This window comes from Pleurodeles waltl, chromosome 6 (assembly GCF_031143425.1).
Source record: "Pleurodeles waltl isolate 20211129_DDA chromosome 6, aPleWal1.hap1.20221129, whole genome shotgun sequence".
NCBI lineage: Eukaryota > Metazoa > Chordata > Amphibia > Caudata > Salamandridae > Pleurodeles > Pleurodeles waltl.
The window spans coordinates 1612833338-1612851691 of NC_090445.1; the positions used below are offsets into that span (position 1 = coordinate 1612833338).

Consider the following 18354-nt stretch of genomic DNA (forward strand, 5'->3'; position numbering starts at 1 on the left):
CGCCTGTACCAAGCCTCAACCTGTTTCTAGGCGCTTCTAATGTTTACAGCTATCTGAACCGAGGCTCAGGGTGATGACATGTATGTGCTAGAATTACAACATGTTGTCGAGTGAGATACCACAAAGTACAATTTAAATATTGAGGCTCACAATGAACCACATCCCCTCCCAGCCCTGGTCCTATGGTGTGGCTAAGAGTCCACTGCTACCCTTTCCACCCAGACCTAAAGTGTAGAGATGAAGATCTCAGCCAGTGTGCTTTAAACACATAGCGCCTGCTAACATATTGCAATGTCACTGCAGTACACGTTCAACTTGATTATACTCACTGTGCCAACTTCAGTTGAAAACACTCGGGGTGCAAGTTTATGGCCTCCATTAACTGCATTAATTGACCCATTGAGATGTCTTATTTGATCTTCGCTTCTTAGCTGCTGGTTGCACTGGAGTTTCCAAATTCTGCAGCTTGTCTGTTCTTTCTGCCCCTGCTCACCTGAGGCGGAGCACGTCTCCTGCCACCGGGTGCCCAGCCTCCAGGACGTAGCTCAACGGCGGTGCCCCTTCTGCGCGCTCCTCTTCAGTGCTGCATTTGTGATTGGCACGTAATCACCGCAGCTTTACTGCTCCCCCTGTGCACGTGGAGTATCAGTGCTTCTGAACTCGGTACACTTAGTGCCTTCCCTGTACTCCATCAGCCCTCGCCCGTGTCCAGTAGAGCCGCTGTCCCGCTCCTGTACCTGACATGTCCAATAAAGTGTCTTTGATGTCCTTCTTGAAGCCTCGGTGCTCTCTCGCGCTGTGCGTGCCGATTCCCCTGCACTCGGAGAAGTACACGTCAGTTTCTTCCCTGCACCCCCTCTCAGCCTTCTTGGTTCAGGTGTGCTCCTAGAAGACGAAGTGCTCCTGATGGTGTATTCAGTAGTCCATGTGCTCCGCGCAGTCACATGGTTTTCCTGTACACGGTGCTTCTCATGTACACAGTGCCTCTCCTGTACCCTTTCAGTGGCAGTAGACAGCTCTGTGCCCCTCCTGCCCCGCTCTGTGATTCTCTTCTCCCTCAGTGCCCTGCTGTGTGCAGCTCAGATTCAGTGCCCGGCTCACACACACAGCCCTTTCTTCCTTCCTCCTTGTCAGTTTCCTGTGTAGTTTCTTTTAGTTTACATACTGGGGAGGCCACACCCTTTCGATGTTTGCAGCTCGAGATTGGTTGGCAGAGGCCATGGGCGTGTCCCAAAGATTTAAACCCCTTCGGGGAACCTGAGGCGGCACGAGAGGCAGTGACAGGATGTCAGCTATAGAGCAGGGGAATTTCCGTCGATGGGCCCGGCTCCCCGTACCACGGCACGGGCATTCTACTGATGCTATCCTCTCCCGGGCACAGGATATCAGTCCCTCTAGCACCCCCCTCAGCAGCGAGATCTCCACTTCTGGTCTCGGGTTCCACCCCATGCCCCCCAGCAGCAGCCACACGGAAGGAGCTGTTCTCAGGCACATAATTTCAGCACAACGCAAAATCAGAGCAGCCCAAGCACAGGGTGGTTTCTCTCTCCCCAGCACAAGACATCATCCTCAAAACATGATCTGACCACGAAGTATATAGTAAGGTACCCCCTGTCGCAAAATGATCTCAGCCAATGATGCCACCAAGCACAGAATGGTGCCCTCTCCTCGGCTCCAGCAAAGGATATCCTCACCAATACAAGATCTATGGTTGTATGTCAGAATATTGAGCACAAAAATATCATCCTGCCAAATTAATATGGCAAAGACATCGGCTACCAGAATACTGTGAAGGTTAGTTTAGAGATGTATTTATGGATTTGCTATTCTTAACTCCACATCTGCGTATCTTGAAAATAGCTATTCCCCAGTGGCAGTCACTGCTGTGTAGTTATGGTTCAGTCTAGAGGTGGGCGAGTCACTGAAAGCTTAAGCAAGGCCAAGTCTGAAGATCGACTCTGGCTCAACATAAGCCTCAACCAAAGGTCTTGTTGGAACCTGGAGCCCATAGCTACTGAACTTTCAAGTGCTTTCTGCCTGCCACCCTCCCTTTACCCACAATGCAACGTTATGGCCAAGACTGCTGACTGGAACTTGGAAACAGGTTCGAGTCTCGGCATCAGCTCATCAGCCTGTGATTCTGGGAAATCACTTAGGGCCTGATTTAGAGTTTGGTGGAGGAGTAAAAAAAAAAGTGACAAATATTCTGTCCACCATATTACAAGTTCGATGGGGTATAATGGAATTGTAATACGGCGGGCAGGATATCTGTCATGTTTGTAACAGAATAACCGCCTCCACCAAACTCTAAATCAGGCCCTTAGTTTCCACATACCTGTAGAAATGAATGACAAATAGATAATGATTTGGTGGCTGATTTTTACAAAGTAAAATTAAAAAAAATCCTGGTTAAATTGTGGCTTCCTTAATTGAATTGTGTGATCTTAGGCAAATATTTTATTTCACTAAAACTTCTTGTTCTTCATTATAGTGTACAAAACCACTTTCAAATATGTGAGTTCTTATTACCAGTTGTACAAAAACAATTGTGTTTGGGCTAATAGACCATTTTGTTGCTCTATAATAATCTGGGCCAAGTACAGGGTTTATATGACAACTGCCTTGCCTCTTAATTCATTGATGGTTCATATTTAACAAGTATCACTTTTGATAATTGCTTCTGAGTGAAATGCTTTATTGTGACATATTATTGTTAAAGCTTCCATATACTAAACAAATACACTTTTTTGAATTTTTATCAAGGTTAATACATTTTTGCATGTTTGGTGTGTGATTTACATTGCAAACATCTTCAGGGCTCAGCACGGTCTCCAAGAGCCACGTCAGACTGGGGTGGACATTTATCAGAGGCTTGCACTGCCGCTGCATCACTTTTAGTGATGCGGTGGCTGCCCAAAACTCTCAATCATATCTATGAATAAGGTAAGGCAGCGCAAGTCTCTCCGTTGCCTTACTCTGCACCAGGGAGCCGTTCCAGGGGCATTGAAGTGGGTTTTCTCACTCAACACCCTTGGATTTTGACGCATCCCCAGAATTACGCCAAAACCTTAGGACTCCCTAGGTAGGGTAGGTGCACCAAGGAGAAATATCTTAATTTCTCCTAGTTTTTCCTCTTTCTATGTGTGCTGCACCATGCAGCACACATAGAAAGGAGAAAAAGACTCCAAACATTGGTTTTGTGGAGGAAGATGCCCCTTCCTGCACAGAAAAATCCTAAAGACAACACAGACAAACCTTTCGACCATGGTGTAAGGGTTTTTGTGTTGGTGCTAGGCAGCCACAATGGCACCAGAGCAATTGGAAAGTACAGGAATGTGTTATATTGCATATATACAGCGCATTCTTGCCCTTTCCTTTTGACGCAGGGCAGCAGGATGACTTGTTTCACTGCCCTGATCCAAAATTTGGTAAATTTGGCCCTGAGTGTTCATGACCAGCAATGACTGCTGCAAATTTTTTCCTGATGTTGCAGTCAGCCAATCAAAGAACTTCGGTTCCATGGAAATAACTTTGGGTTTGCAAAACTGAAAGGGAACTTATGAGACAAAGCTCCCTCATCCAATCACATTTAACTATTATTTTTTTAAATATTGGGTTGTAGATGTGCGCAAAACACAGATATTTCTATAATGCAACCCGTTCCTGTCTGCTAATTCTTTCGAATGCTAATTTCTGAAAAAAAATACTGACTGGATTTACACAATTAACTAAGCAAAGTTGCTTCTTTGCGTAACATACTACTTTAATTCCAAGTGTGATGTCATTCCGTTCAGCATTTTTTTCTGCATCAGAGACAAAATAATTAGTTGGAAATCATATGGGAATAAAAATCAGAAAATTCACTTTCTTGAGTGGCTCCTATTTTTTGCCCCTTTCTTGCAAATCTACATTAAACAAGCTCAGACCTGGAAAGAGTGAACTTTTTTTGGAAAGATTTGTGCTGATTTGTCGATCAACGCCAACCATTACTACAAAAACACTATCACTAACTCAGTAAAATAATAATAAGAATAGTAATAATAATAATAAGAATAATGAAAGCCTCAAAATGAGACCAGAACCCGTCAAGCAAGGAATGGTACTTCTCTGTCTTCCGCTCAAGTGGAAGATTTTAACACCAGTACTAGATGTCACACGAACAAACACAGGATGGTACCTCTTTCTTTTCCATCCCTGTTGAGGTTTTAACACCAACACTAGGCATGAGCCTGTCAGGCACAAAATTGTACCTTTCTTCCACACTATGGTACCTGACCCTGTCTGCAGGGTCACAGCCAAACCTTTTGCCTTCATCCCTCCTGTTTTCTGAATTTGTTTTTGTTGGAATTGGGAATGACTGTCACATTTAATTTGCTTGCAAGTCCCTACTATATGGTACTGCATGTACCAAGGCCAGTACTTTAAATACTATCAGTGGGCAGCAGCACGCATTGTACCACCCACTAAAGTATCACTTTAAAATATGTCCCAGGCCTGCCACTGCAGCCTGTAGAACAATTTAAAACTGCCATTTAAACCTGGTAAAATTAACCTTTTTCTATGCCTATACCATCCTTTTTAATACTTGCAAGTCACACCTAAGGCAGGCCCTAAAGACCTACAGGGCAGGGTGCATGATACTTAACCCCTTGGGTGCCTTGGATGAGGTGGTCTCGCCCTCGGCCAGGGTCGCCGTGTGCAGAGGACGAGACGAGCTTGTCCTGCACCCCGCCCACAGGGGGAGCGCCAGCAGTCCCCCCATGAGCCTCCCACCCACCCCCAGGGCAGGGATGGAAGGGGAATCGATTCCCCTATCACCCATGACCCCACCCCTACCTCCATCCCCCACCCCCCTAGTGATGTCTGATGACATCGATCGCACTGGAAGCTGTGCTTCCAGCGCTATCTGGAAGAGAAATGCAGAAGCATTTCTCTTCCGACTGGGAGGTGGGGCGGGAGAGGCATCAAAGGAAAGGAAAGGCCTTTCCTTTCCTTTGATGTCTCTCTCAGCATTTCTTCGCAATCGGGCAGCAGAAATGCCCACTAGACACCAGGGAGTTTTTTTTTTGTTTACAATAAATGGGAGCGACCCCTTGGGCAAGGGTCACTCCCCTGGGGGGAAATTATTTTAAGGCCATTTCTGCCCCCCTGGGAGCAGATCTGCCTATTCTAATTAGGCCGATGCTAGACACTAGGGATTTTTTTTTGGGTTGTTGATTATTTTTTTAGATGTGGGGAGCGTTTAGATGTGGGGAGCGGCCCCTTAGGCAAGGATCACTCCCCTGGGGGCAAAATTATCTTTAGGCCATTTCTGCCACCCTCGGGGCAAATCAGCCTATTTTTATTCTCTCAACCCAGGGGGCAGAAACCACTAGACACCAGGGATATTTAAAAAAAATATTTAGGTCAATTTCATGCAAGGGGGGTGACCCCGTAGGCAAGGGTCACTCCCCTGGGTGGAGGGAATCTTTTTAGGCCATTTCTACCACCCTTGGGAACAGATCGGCCTATTTTTATTAGGCCAATCTGCCCCCTAGGGGGCAGAAACCACTAGACACCAGGGATTTTTTTTTTACAATTTCATCCAAGGGGAGCGACCCCTCAGGCAAGGGTTGCTCCCCTTGGGGGGCAAATTTGTTTTAGGCCTTTTCTGCCCCTATTTTTATTAGGCCAATCTTCCCCCAAGGAGGGCAGAAACCACTAGACACCAGGGTTTTTTATTTTTTTTGCATCAATTTCACACAAGGGGAGCGTCCCCTGGGGGGCAAATTTATTTATTTTAGGCCATTTCTGCCCCCGTCGGGGGAAGATCAGCCAATTTATATTAGGCCGATTTGCCCCCGGGGGGGGGGGCAGAAACCACTTAGGCACCAGGGATTGGTGTGTCTATATGTGTGCAAGGATCTCTTACCATGGGTGCACTTTTCTGTTGGCCATATCTGCCTGGGCAGATCTGCCTATTTTTGGCTGGCCCATCTGCCCCCAAGGGGGCCAAAAGCCCACCAGAGACTAAAGAATATTTTATTTTTGAAAAAAAGAGGGAGGGGGTATGGCTATATCCCCACCCCAAATAAATGGAGCCAAAGTTGTTCTGCCCACCAGTGGGCAGATGGAGCAATTACCCCCAATTCACTCCCCAGGGGGGCAGAAAGCCTACTAGATGCCAGGGAATAAAAAAAAAAAATAGTGGGGTGGTGGCTACCAACCAGTATGGGCCTGGTTATGGCCCCACCCCAACTGAAGGAGGTAAAAGTCTTTCAGCTCTCCTCCGCACACTACAACATCTTATCCCACGGCAAGCAAGAGGAAATTTGATTATTTTGGGTTTTGGTTTTACATTTGGGCCATGAGAGCCTGTCTAACTGCCAAAATCATCCCACTTGGAATGGTAGGGGCTGCACTTTTTGGACTTTGGGACGCTGCGTTGTAGAAAAATCCACAAGACCTAGACACATCTGAAAACGAAACGTCTGGGTGAGTCCAGGGTGGTGTGGTTCACATGCATCCCATACAATTTTATTACCCACAATGCCCTGCAAACCTCCAACTTTGCTGAAAATCATACATTTTTCCCACGTTTTTGTGATTGAACCTTCCAGAATCTGCAGGGATCCACAAAATACCTACCACCCAGCAGTGTCACATCTATACCGATAAAAATTCTGCCCCACTTGTCAGCCTCAAAATGCTTTTTTTCAAACTGCCCTTTTGGACCCACTTTGGTTCCCCCTCAATTAGGACATGTTTTTGGCTCTTCCCTGTCACAGGCACTTGGCCCCCCTACACAAGTGAGGTATCATTTTTATCGGGAGACTGAGGGGAACGGGTGGTAGGAAATTTGTCCAGGTGCAGTGATCTCACACAGAAATGTTGGAAAAAGTGATTTTTTTTCCCTAAATTTGAGGTTTGCTGAGGATTCTGGGTAAGAAAACATTGGGGGATCCATGCAAGTCACACCTCCCTGGATTCCCTCGGGTGTCTAGTTTTCAGAATTGTCTGTGTTTGGTAGGTTTCCCTAGATGACTGCTGAGCCCAGGACCAAAAATGCATGTGCCCACCGCAAAAACACATAGTTTTGTATTTGATAATTTTGATGTGTCCACATGGTGTTTTGGGGCATTTCCTGTTGCGGGCACTAGGCCTACCCACACAAGTGAGGTACCAATTTTATCGGAGACTTGGGGGAACGCTGGGTGGAAGGAAATTTGTGGCTCCTCTCAGATTCTAGAACTTTCTATCACCAACATGTGAGGAAAACATGTTTTTTTTGGCCACATTTTGAGGTTTGCAAAGGATTCTGGGTAACAGAACCTGGTGAGAGCACCACAAGTCACACCATCTTGGATTCCAATAGAAGTCTAGTTTTCAAAAATGCACATGTTTGTTAGTTTCCCCTAGGTTCCGGCGGAGCTAGAGGCCAAAATCAACAGCTAGGCACTTGCAAAAAACAGCTCTGTTTTTTGGGGGAAAATGTGATGTGTCCGAGTTGTGTTTTGGGGCATTTCCTGTCACGGCCACTAGGCCCATGCACTCAAGTGAGGTACCATTTTTATCGGGAGACTTGAAGAAATGTTGGGTGGAAATAATGTGTGGCTCTTCTCAGATTCCAGAACTTTCTGTCACCGAAATGTGTGGAACAAGTGTTTTTTTGGCCAAGTTTTGAGGTTTGCAAAGGATTCTGGGTAACAGAACCAGGTGAGAGCCCCACAAGTCACCCCATCTTGGATTCCCCAAGGTGTCTAGTTTTAAAAAATGAACAGGTTTGGTAGGTTTCCCTAGGTGCCGGCTGAGCTAGAGATCAAAATCCACAGCTAGACACTTTCCAAAAACCATGTCAGTTTTCAATGTAAAAATGTGATGTGTCCATGTTGCGTTTCCTGTTGCAGGCATTGGGTCTACCCACTTAAGTGAGGTACCATTTTTATCAGGAGACTTGGGGGAACACAGAATAGCAGAACAAGTTTTATTGCCCCTTGTCTTTCTCTATATATTTTCATTCCCAATGGAAGACAGTATGTAAAAAAGACGTATATTTGAGAAATGCCCTGTAATTCACATGCTAGAATGGGCACCCCGAAATTCATGGATGTGCAAATAACCACTGCTTCTCAACACCTTATCTTGTGCCCATTTAGGAAATACAAAAGTTTCTTTGATACCTATTTTTCACTCTTTATATTTCACCAAATGAATTGCTGTGTACCAGGTATACAAGGAAAACCCATTGCAAGGTGCAGCTCCTTTATTGGCTCTCAGAACCTAGGGTTCTTCATGAACCTACAAGCCCAATATATCCCCATAACCAGAACAGTCCAGCAGATGTAACGGTACATTACTTTTGAAAATCTGACATCGCAGGAAAAAGTTACAGAGTAAAACAAGGTGAAACATTGCTTTTTTTCACCTAAATTTCAATATGTTTTTTATTTCAACTGTTATTTTCTGTAGGAAACACTTGTAGGATCTACACAAATGAGCCCTTTCTGAATTGAGATTTCTGTCTACTTTATAGAAATGTTTAGCTTTCCAGGTTCTAGCATTGGTTTCACACCCATTTCTGTCACTAACTGGAAGGAGGCTAAAGCATGAAAAATTGTAAAAATAGGGTATGTCCCAGTAAAATCCCAAAATTGTGTTTAAAAATGTAGTTTTCTGATTCAAGTCTGCCTGTTCCTGAAAGCTGGGAAGATGGTAATTTTAGCACCACAAACACTTTGTTGATGCCATTTTCAGGGAAAAAAACACAAGCCTTCTTCTGCAGTCCTTTTTTCCCTTGTTTTTTTTTTAATTGCTGTATTTTAGCTAATTTCTTGGTCTCCTCCAGGGGAACCCACAAACTCTGGATACCTCTAGAATCCCTAGGATGTTGGAAAAAAAGGACGCAAATTTGGCATGGGTTGCTTATGTGGACAAAGAGTGATGAGGGTCTAAGTGCGAACTGCCCCAAATAGCCAAAAAAAGGCCTGGCACCTAAGGGTGAAAAGACCTGGCAGCGAAGGGTTTAAAAAGCAGGATATGTGGGTTAACATTTTACAAGTCCTGGTAGGCAAAGCACCTAAATACTGTAAGGCTTATCCTCCCATTGGCTTATACCGGGCCACATTATTATACTAAATAAGTGATAACTTTGGATTGGGAGCAGATAGAAATACAATGCTTGTATTCAAATGAATTGGAATATAAAATCTGCTTTGCTGGTAAAGTTGGAATTTAAGTCATAATTCTGAAAATGCCACTTTTAGAAAGTTGCCATTTTCTTGTCCTAACCATTTGTGCCTTCTGCCAGTGTCCTGGGTGGTATGACATGGCTCTCCTGTGGAGGTTGGTGTATTCCTCCCACACAGTGACTCAAAAGGGACTAGGTGAGGCAGGATGTGCCATCCTTCCAGGATGGCTGGAGTTCCCTGTGCCACTTGCACTTCAAAGGATTTGTTTCCAGGACACAGAAAGGAACCTGGCATCAGCCTTTTGTCACCCCAGACTTTTTGAATCCTTGAAAGAAGAAGGGAAGAACTCTCCAGAAACAGATATGGAGGAAGGCAAGAGTGTTTCCCCACATACAAAGGCTGGAACCAGGTATAAATATTGGACACTCAGAAGAACTTTTCATTACACTCGTGGACCTGTGAACATTACGCAAGATGCACTGCCCTGTAACCAGAAGGCTGTCCTGCTATTCCTAAAGGACCGCCCTGCTGCTTGAGGACTGCTTTTCTCTCTGAGAAGAAAGACTGGGCCTGCTCCCTTCATAGTAGGCTAACCTCGGTGACCCCAAGGGTCATTTGACTGACCTCCTGTCTGACCTACTGGGACAGAACAAGCTCCAGAGGCATTTCTGCAACTGCCCAGATACACTGGACCTACAAGTAGACCAGCTCCCATCCTGCTGGCCTCTGCTAGATTGAGCCCCCTGATCCCCAAGAAGTGCCTCTCCAGGTCCGGGACCATTTGCTGGCATCAGAGCGGACTCCTCTTCGAGAAAAGGTGAAATCCTGAAGTTTTGGGCTCTTCACAACCATGAACTGCCTGTTCACTGCCGCCCGTGATGACTGCCAACATGAAGCTCCAGTGAACTGAACACTTCACATTACAGTCTCTGCCAGTGATGACTGGCAATGTGAGATTTGGACTTCGTGCTATAGCAACAACAGCCCACGGTGCTCAAAACTAGAAAGTCCAGCAATGACTGATAGCCATGCCAGGCCTGCTCTTTGCATTTCAGCGGCAACCATCTGCAAACTCTTCCTGCTCCTCGCGGATGCTTCCACTGTGAACAGAACTGTTCGTACCAGACTTTGAGTAGCTACCTTTTTCAGTGGGACCAAACCTGGTCCTTGTATCCATCCTGTGCTTCTTTGCGGTCGGCTTGAACTTGTGACTTCCCCCAGTCTAACACGACCAGATTACAGCAAGTGGCGGCTTATGCTCTTACAAGCTATACTTATCTAAAATTTTGAAATTCAATATCTCTGGTTCTTCTGATTGGAAGTTTGTCATTCTATTATCATTTTATTTATTAAATATGTCTTTATTTTTCTAAATTTGTTTGGTATTTTTCTTGTATTGTGGTTTCACTTTATTACTGTTTGTGTGCTGCATAATTACTTTACACGTTGTCTAAATGCTTTTGTGCCAAGCTACCAGCTGGTTAAGCACATGTTAATTTAAGGATTTTTATGGTTCATCTTGACAAGGATTGTGGCTGTTACGTAGGTGGGTCTTGCACTCCCTCAACCAATAACCCAGTTTCTTACACATACCAAGCATAGGATCTTAGCACAATGCAATACGTAAGCTTAACAAGCACAGATTGTCTCTTCGCTCTCCAGTACAGGGTTTCATCCTCAACACAAGATCAGATTCCAACAGGCACATGATAGCACCGATATCCCATAACACAGGACTTCAGGGCAAATGCAAGATCCAGCCTAATAGGAACAAATGGTATTTCTTTCTACCTTTAACAGTACAGGATTTCAGTTCCTGGCACATACCTCCAGTCTACAGAACCTTCTGCAGTTATGGGATCTCAACACCTCCTGGGCCAGGGAGCTGATATCCCTTTTCCCAGTGCAGTAACACAGACCCTTTTGCAGGCAGTTGCATGGCAACATCACATGGGCGCAGGATTGGAGCCACTGCGCCCCCAACTACAGCATACAATCTCAAGGAATCTTGCTTTCTCCTAGGCACATCCAGATCTAGTCCCCTCAATGTTAGCTTCATCTCCCACCTGTCGTTAATAGATCCCGAATTCCAAGGGGCACAGAATTCCACCTTTCCTCTCTTCCATCTAATCTCAGGATCACATAACACCTGTAACTTGTACACTTTGTGACCATAACCGCGTAGTGGACATAGAAATTTATAACTATTTCTGGGAATAGGATATCACAAATCCTAACTATATTAGAGGATATGGCTTCTGATGACGTAAAACTGGGATGGCAGGAGGAGGTAAACTTCATTAATGTGCCCACGCTAGTATACACGATGGATACATGTCCCACTGAAGAGTTAGGTCCAAAACCAATAAACAAATCGACAGTATTTCTAATACCTTCGTATATGTTCGATCCATGTGCTTTTAATGTATGACAGTCAGTACTATATCAGGGGTATGCCGCCTCAATGCTGTTAACAATGGCTATTTATCAGTGATCACTATATAATAGTTGAAAAGAACTGCCAAACAAGTTGATCACAATACCTTTGTGTTGTACAGTTCCGAAAATGACACGTGTAGTACGAGCATTGGACTTTGTTGATGTTCCTGATTTGAAGAAAGACCATCATTAGCAAAGTATGGCTGTGTGGTCAATAATCCCACAAAGAACACATATAACCAGCAATAAGTGTTCAAAGCAGCAAGGGCCAAAATAATCAGCTCATGGTACTCGGTCCCTTCGCTCATAAAATCACTTAATTGATGACTCAATTGACCATCCTGTGCTGTGTCTGCGGGTCCCGGCCCAGGCCCAAGGATGGTATGTAATTGGCAATAGAGGTTTTATGAGCACGGCCGCAAGACTAACCCCAGGAATTACATTTGCAATTCGCATTCTAAATGACTTCCAGAGATAAAGCTGTTACGAGATGTAATACAGCGAAATGTTTAATTAATTGCACATTTGCCAGATGTGCTAGACCCAGAGGCAGGGCCACTGGGTAAGGTGGCTCGGTAAGTGTGCAATTAATGTAAAATGTTAAGGCATCACACCTTGTAACATCCTTCAGCAGCAACTCATCTTCAATGTGAGTTATAAATGACATTTTAAGAGCCTAAGTTTTATTGCCAACTTGTCCTTAAAGGCTCAGTTGTACACTGTTTCATAGTCAAATACATTATCTTGGGGATTGATCCTATAATAGTCTACTACGCCATGTCACCGCCGCATTGTAAAGCCCCCACCCCCGTGCCCCACCCTGAGGCATGCTTTAAATACCGCTGTGATGGTGTGGGGCACGACCTACCTGTCTCCTGGTCTCACATGGTCTCTCCATCCCTCTTCAGTCTGGCTTCACAACCTGTAGGAGTAGAGGTGAGAGTGGTAAAGAAACAGGGGAGAAAGGGACACCGGACAAGACCACAACAGTGGAGGTCAGAACACGGGGAGAGCAGAAACAGAGAAAGGACAAAGCAGAAGGAAAGGAGGCGAGGCAAGGGAGCGGGAAAATTAAAATGTCCACCACTTTCAAACTAACCTCTAATGCCAAAGAGTGGGTGAAACCAGCAACTCCGACCCTTCCTGTAATTGTTTTCTTCACCCTTCTATCTGCCTATCTATCCATTCATCATACCACCCTTCCTCCACAAATCCAAGTTTCCATCCTTTCACTATTGCATACACCCTTTCACACATTTATCCTTTTACCAACCCAGCCAACATTCCTTTTCTATCTTTTCATGCTGCATCGTTCCATCCATCCTCTCTTTCACCATCTCATCAATCCAATGGCCATTCTGTTCGCACATAAGTCCATTCATCGACCCATATCCATTTTTTAACTGTTTCTTCCTTTTCACCCATCTATCATCTCAAGCATCCTTTCACCCCTCCTTCCATATATCTTTTCACCTACTGATCCTCTCACCCCTCCAGCGATCCTTTCATCCTTCATCATCCTTTTTTACCTCCCTTTTTGCCACTCTTCCAGTCTTCTATATTTTTTTCCTCCTTTCCTTCCTTGCACTTCTTATCTTCCTTGGCCACTTTCTCCTTTCCAGGTTCTACCTCCCATGTCTCTCCCCTTTACTCTCTTGTAGTCACTCTACTCGTTGCTCTCTGCCTTTTTTGATATTTCCATAATTTCTTTCTCTTCTTCACTGACTTTGGTTCACTTAGACTTCCTTACCCCCCCGCCCCTCAGCACTGCCCAGGTATTCCTCAATAGCGTTTTATGAGGCTTTGTCGGCATACCAACAAACAGAAGAGGACAATACAACTAATACATATTTGGGTGATATTCAGCTTACCAAGCAATTGGAGCCAGCGGCAGCCACCACTTGAGCTGCAAAAGCGGGGGTTTGATGATGCCTCTGGGGCAAGGGGTACAAAAGTAGAACATAACAATACTCCCTTTCCAACAGAAGAGGCCAACAAGCTGGAGAGCTCAAGGTGCACCAAGGACATCTCTGCAAGAAAACCCCAGCAAACTGTCAAGGGAATCCCAGGACAGGAGAAGAACGTTGCTGCCTCTGAAGAGGGAGCAGGAGACAAGATGGGCACCATTTCCCAGAGGACCCACAGACCCGCAGAAGACTAGGAGGACCGCATGAGATGAACCAACACAGAGGTGTTGCTGGCCCATCCCGTCCTGCGTTGGTGCTGCTCTACTTTTCAAAGGGTCACAGCCTTCTCATGTGGGTGCTGCACTCCCAGAAAGGGAAAGCCTAGGAATGGGTACAGAGAACCGGGGCCGCCTGAGGGTGTGAACTGAAGAAGTCACCAAAAGAAAAAGCGAAGACTAGACATGACGAGATGAGAGCCTCTAAGGGGGTGGGGAGGAAGAGGGAAGGGACTTGCAGTTAAAACCCTGTTGAGCATTGCATTTTGAGACCACAGATACCTGCTCGTCACAACTTGAAGTAAAGAGACCATTGGACCCCATCCTTTTACAAGATGGTACCATGTGCCACTAAAAAAATTGTAGCAAAGGCATGTTTAAAGTTTAAATTCTCCCTAAGAAGACCTCGGATGATTTTCAAAATGAGAGAGGACAAGAGAAATGAAAGACAGAAGGGAAATGGACACACGATGGTATGGCCACAACTCTCTTAGATGAAACTAACTTACCTGTGACTTGTTTCTTCTTTTGGGGACACCACCAGAAGAAGCAACATTGGCTGAGGTGATGGTTCCACCCATCACCTACAAAAAATAAGACAAGACTGTAATTTATGAGCGACTACAAGAAAAACCCCACCAAAACTGGGATAGGAGTGATCGTAGTCTGTGTGTTGCGCCTTTAACAGACAAGAAAATAAAAAAAAACTTTCTCCCCGTGAAAAACTGCAGTACCGTGTTTCTGTAGCCGCCCAAACCCACTACACAGGCCAAAATACATAGGCATGCAAGGACCACCAATATCTCCCATGATCATTTGAAGAATCAAGATATAGAATTATAGATGGCAACAGCAAACTTTAGGGATGTTTTTAACAGAGGTGTTCTGGGCGACATCACATAGACAATGAGATCAAAGACTGAGTTGTCTAAGATGTCAAGCAGAACAACAAGGTGTAAAACATCCTAGTAATTCACTTTTTACCCATCTATAATTTTACTTTATGTATGCCCCCCAAAAATCACCTGCTTTCAACTGCTATGCAGGGGCAGAGGAGTAATGGGGGAGCCGTACATAACATGGCCTCTCTTCTGTGTTCAAAATATTAAAAAAGAAATACTAAATACCTGGCCTCCTGCCACACACCCTGCCACTCTCTGTGCTCTCTCCTCCATAAGCTGTGCTCTCTGGTTTCCAGCACTGCTTTGAAAGCTCTTAGAGAGTCCAGCCAGAGCAGCCTGGAATACCTTTATGACATAACCACAGTGGGTACATCATAGTAGTGAATCCAGTCATTCACGCTGGTGGCTCTCTACCAGTAACTAATGAATTCTATCTGGTTGAAATACAAATGTAAGGCACAACTTAATTATGCTCATCCCTCACTGTCTAGAAGACCTGATTTTGGTTATATGTGAAAACAGTACTTGTTTGTGTTATCATGTAAAAAATAGGCATAACTTGCAATGCTGCTTTTTCTAACAGAAAGGAATCTTCACTAGTGTACCATATGTTCGCCTCCTGGGAACAGGACCTGCAATATATAAGTTGTTATTGTATCTATCCTCTCTTGGGCAGAATCCTCTCCGAAGGAGGAAGGCTGCCTGTTAATGCCTTTCAGCTATCCTTGGACGATTTAGGACTTCCTGAAAACCCCACAGCCATGGGTTAAATAAATACATCTCAACAAAATAAATAGAGACACTTTTTATGCTGAGGATAAATGAAAGATACACAGGGCTGGGAGTAGAATAACTGTTTGAATGAGACATGTGGGAGCAGAACCCCATACTCCAATAATCAGCACTGTAACCCAATAATCAAGACACCCCAAAATTTCAAAATATCACCCCAGGAGGTTCCACTTCAGGGCTGATCTAGAGTAAGAAAACACCCCTCCCAAAATCAGTTTATCAGAGTAACATAAGTAATATACACCATTCAATAATTGAGTTCTAGATCAGAGAAAAGTTAAAGAGTTTCACTACAAGATCATGGGGTACAGAATAAATGCCATGAAGGATCAGATTGCACAGTTATACAGAATAGTCAAAAGGTCAATAAATCATTCTAAGTCTCAAATGAGCAGAAAATACAAGAAAAGTCAGACAACATTCCTAATGGCATTAAGGAAAAGTCTCTTAAAAATAAATCAGACAGAGGGGGTCATTCTGACCCCGGCCGGCGGCGGTAGCCGCCGGCCTGGCTGGGACCGCCAGAAGACCGTCCCGCGGTCAAAAGACCGCGGCGGTCATTCTGGGTTTCCCACTGGGCTGGCGGGCGACCGCCAAAAGGCCGCCCGCCAGCCCAGTGGGAAACACCCTTCCACGAGGAAGCCGGCTCCGAATGGAGCCGGCGGAGTGGAAGGTGTGCGACGGGTGCAGTAGCACCCGTCACGAATTTCAGTGTCTGCTAAGCAGACACTGAAATTCAAAGTGGGGCCCTCTTACGGGGGCCCCTGCAGTGCCCATGCCATTGGCATGGGCACTGCAGGGGCCCCCAGGGGCCCCACGACACCCCTCACCGCCATCCTGTTCCTGGCGGTCGAAACCGCCAGGAACAGGATGGCGGTGAGGGGGTCGGAATCCCCCATGGCGACGCAGCAAGCTGCGCCGCCATGGGGGATTCCTCAGGGCAGCGGAAACCCGGCGGGACACCGCCGGTTTTCCGGTTCTGACCGCGGCCATACTGCCGCGGTCAGAATGCCCTCAGGAGCACCGCCAGCCTGTTGGCGGTGCTCCCGCCAACCCCGGCCCCGGCGGTCAAGGACCGCCGGGGTCGGAATGACCCCCAGAGTCTGTGACGTCAAAGGAAAGTCATCTGGCTCACCCCCAAAACAAGGAGGTCTTATACACAACTCTTGTATATGTAGTTAGCTAAAGGCACAGATTCAGCATGGTATGAATAAAAGTAACCAATATTAAACCATTCAGAGGTTGCCACATCACATTAATGCTTCTATTAATAACCCATTTCTAATTCAGCTTCCCTCAGCCTCAGCAACGCATCATCATAGTCGTAGTTTGCAACATCTGGAACACTAGAAAGCCTGTGAGTAGAGATGAAGAGCAGAGGGACCCGATGGGACGGGTGAATGCAGGAGCGAAGATTCAGAGGGGAAAAAACATCCAATGTTTAACCAATATGGCAGTTTTTACTAAAATATGGCCTAACCAAACATGTTAATAAATACATTTCTAAACCATTAAACTTGTTTTAACTGCAAGCGTCTTATTTCATTGGTTATGTTTATAATTCATCATGAAAATCATTAATATTCAATGTTATTTGCAATGTGAAAAATATAAACTTAAAAACATAACTTCCACTCATGAACACTGGAAATGAAGCACTGACTGTAACAATGTTAAATTCTCCTAAAAGTACAAGGGTTCGGAGCCAGCTTGCCTTAACAGAGTGAAGCCCTTAGGATCCTTGGAGACACTCCAGCATGTGCCAAACAGGGCATCAGCTTCATTCACAGTGGTATGGAGAATAAGGGCCTGATTACTACCCTGGTGGTCCAACCATAGGACCGCCAGTACCGTGGTCTGGAGGACACCACCAAGCCAGCGGCCTCCAGACCGCCGAATTATGAAATACCCAGAGGGCTGGTGGGACAGTCGGTGCAGCAGCATTGGCTGCAGCTCTAAAAGAGAGCCAAGGCCATTATCAGCTGCACTGACTGTGCTGCCAGCACAGTCGGAATGCGCACTCTCTGCCATGGCAGACACTGCGCATTCCGACTGTGCTGACAGGGGGGCCTCTGCACTGCACATGAAATGGGCATGTGAAATGGGCATGGATGGTGCAGGGGCCCCCCTGTTGCCCCGCCTCTGCCTTTCCGCTGGCCTTTTCATGGCGGCATCACCGCCATGAAATGGCCGGCAGAAAGGCAAGTCGTGATCAGCACAGTGTTGCTGACATTGGCACCGCCGTGCTTGACCACGGCTTTCACCGCCGCCAATGCGTCGGGATCCACGATCCTGGTGGTGACGGTGGTCTTGTGGCAGTCCAACTGCCAGCATCGTAATCTGGCGGTCGGACTGCCAAGATTATGAGGGTCATACACCCACCGCGGGTACAACAGTCTTAGGACTGCTGTACTTTTAATCAGGCCCTAAGTCTGCATGCCTACCTGACTCATTATTGTGTTCACCACCCTCAATCAGCTCACTGCCCATGCTCGCCGCCTACTGCCTGGGCTGAATTGGTTATTTTCCTGTTCCACCTGCTGAAGAATGTGGTCCAGGTGCCTTGCAAAAAGAGAGAGAGTCCACCGAGACTGCCTTCATGGACCACAGGATAAAGAGCAGAATCCCTTGTCCTCCCCTGAAATTCAGCGGGTAGTAGTAACCCCAACTTGCTGCACTGTACGCTCAACACATATGTGTAAACCTGAGATCTGTCTGACAGTTCCTTGATGTAGGACATGTCCGCTAGCACGCTGATCCCGCCTGCAGATTTTCTACTGGGCCCCTGAGTATCAAGTACTCACAACATTGTAGTATGGGGTTACTGCCTCTCCTGGTGTCCATTCCTACCGTGTGGTGTCTTCTGCCTCTA

The 18354-nt window shown here is 45.9% G+C and overlaps 1 protein-coding gene across 1 annotated transcript in view; it reads right to left on the reverse strand.

Annotated features, from left to right (window-relative positions):
- Positions 1–1114, reverse strand: part of AKNA (AT-hook transcription factor) — a 279571-nt gene extending 278457 nt beyond the window's left edge. Inside the window, exon 1 of the mRNA XM_069241503.1 lies at positions 330–1114. The gene's annotated coding sequence lies outside the window, so the exon portion shown is untranslated. The remainder of the gene's footprint in view (positions 1–329) is intronic.
- Positions 1115–18354: the final 17240 nt, after the last annotated feature.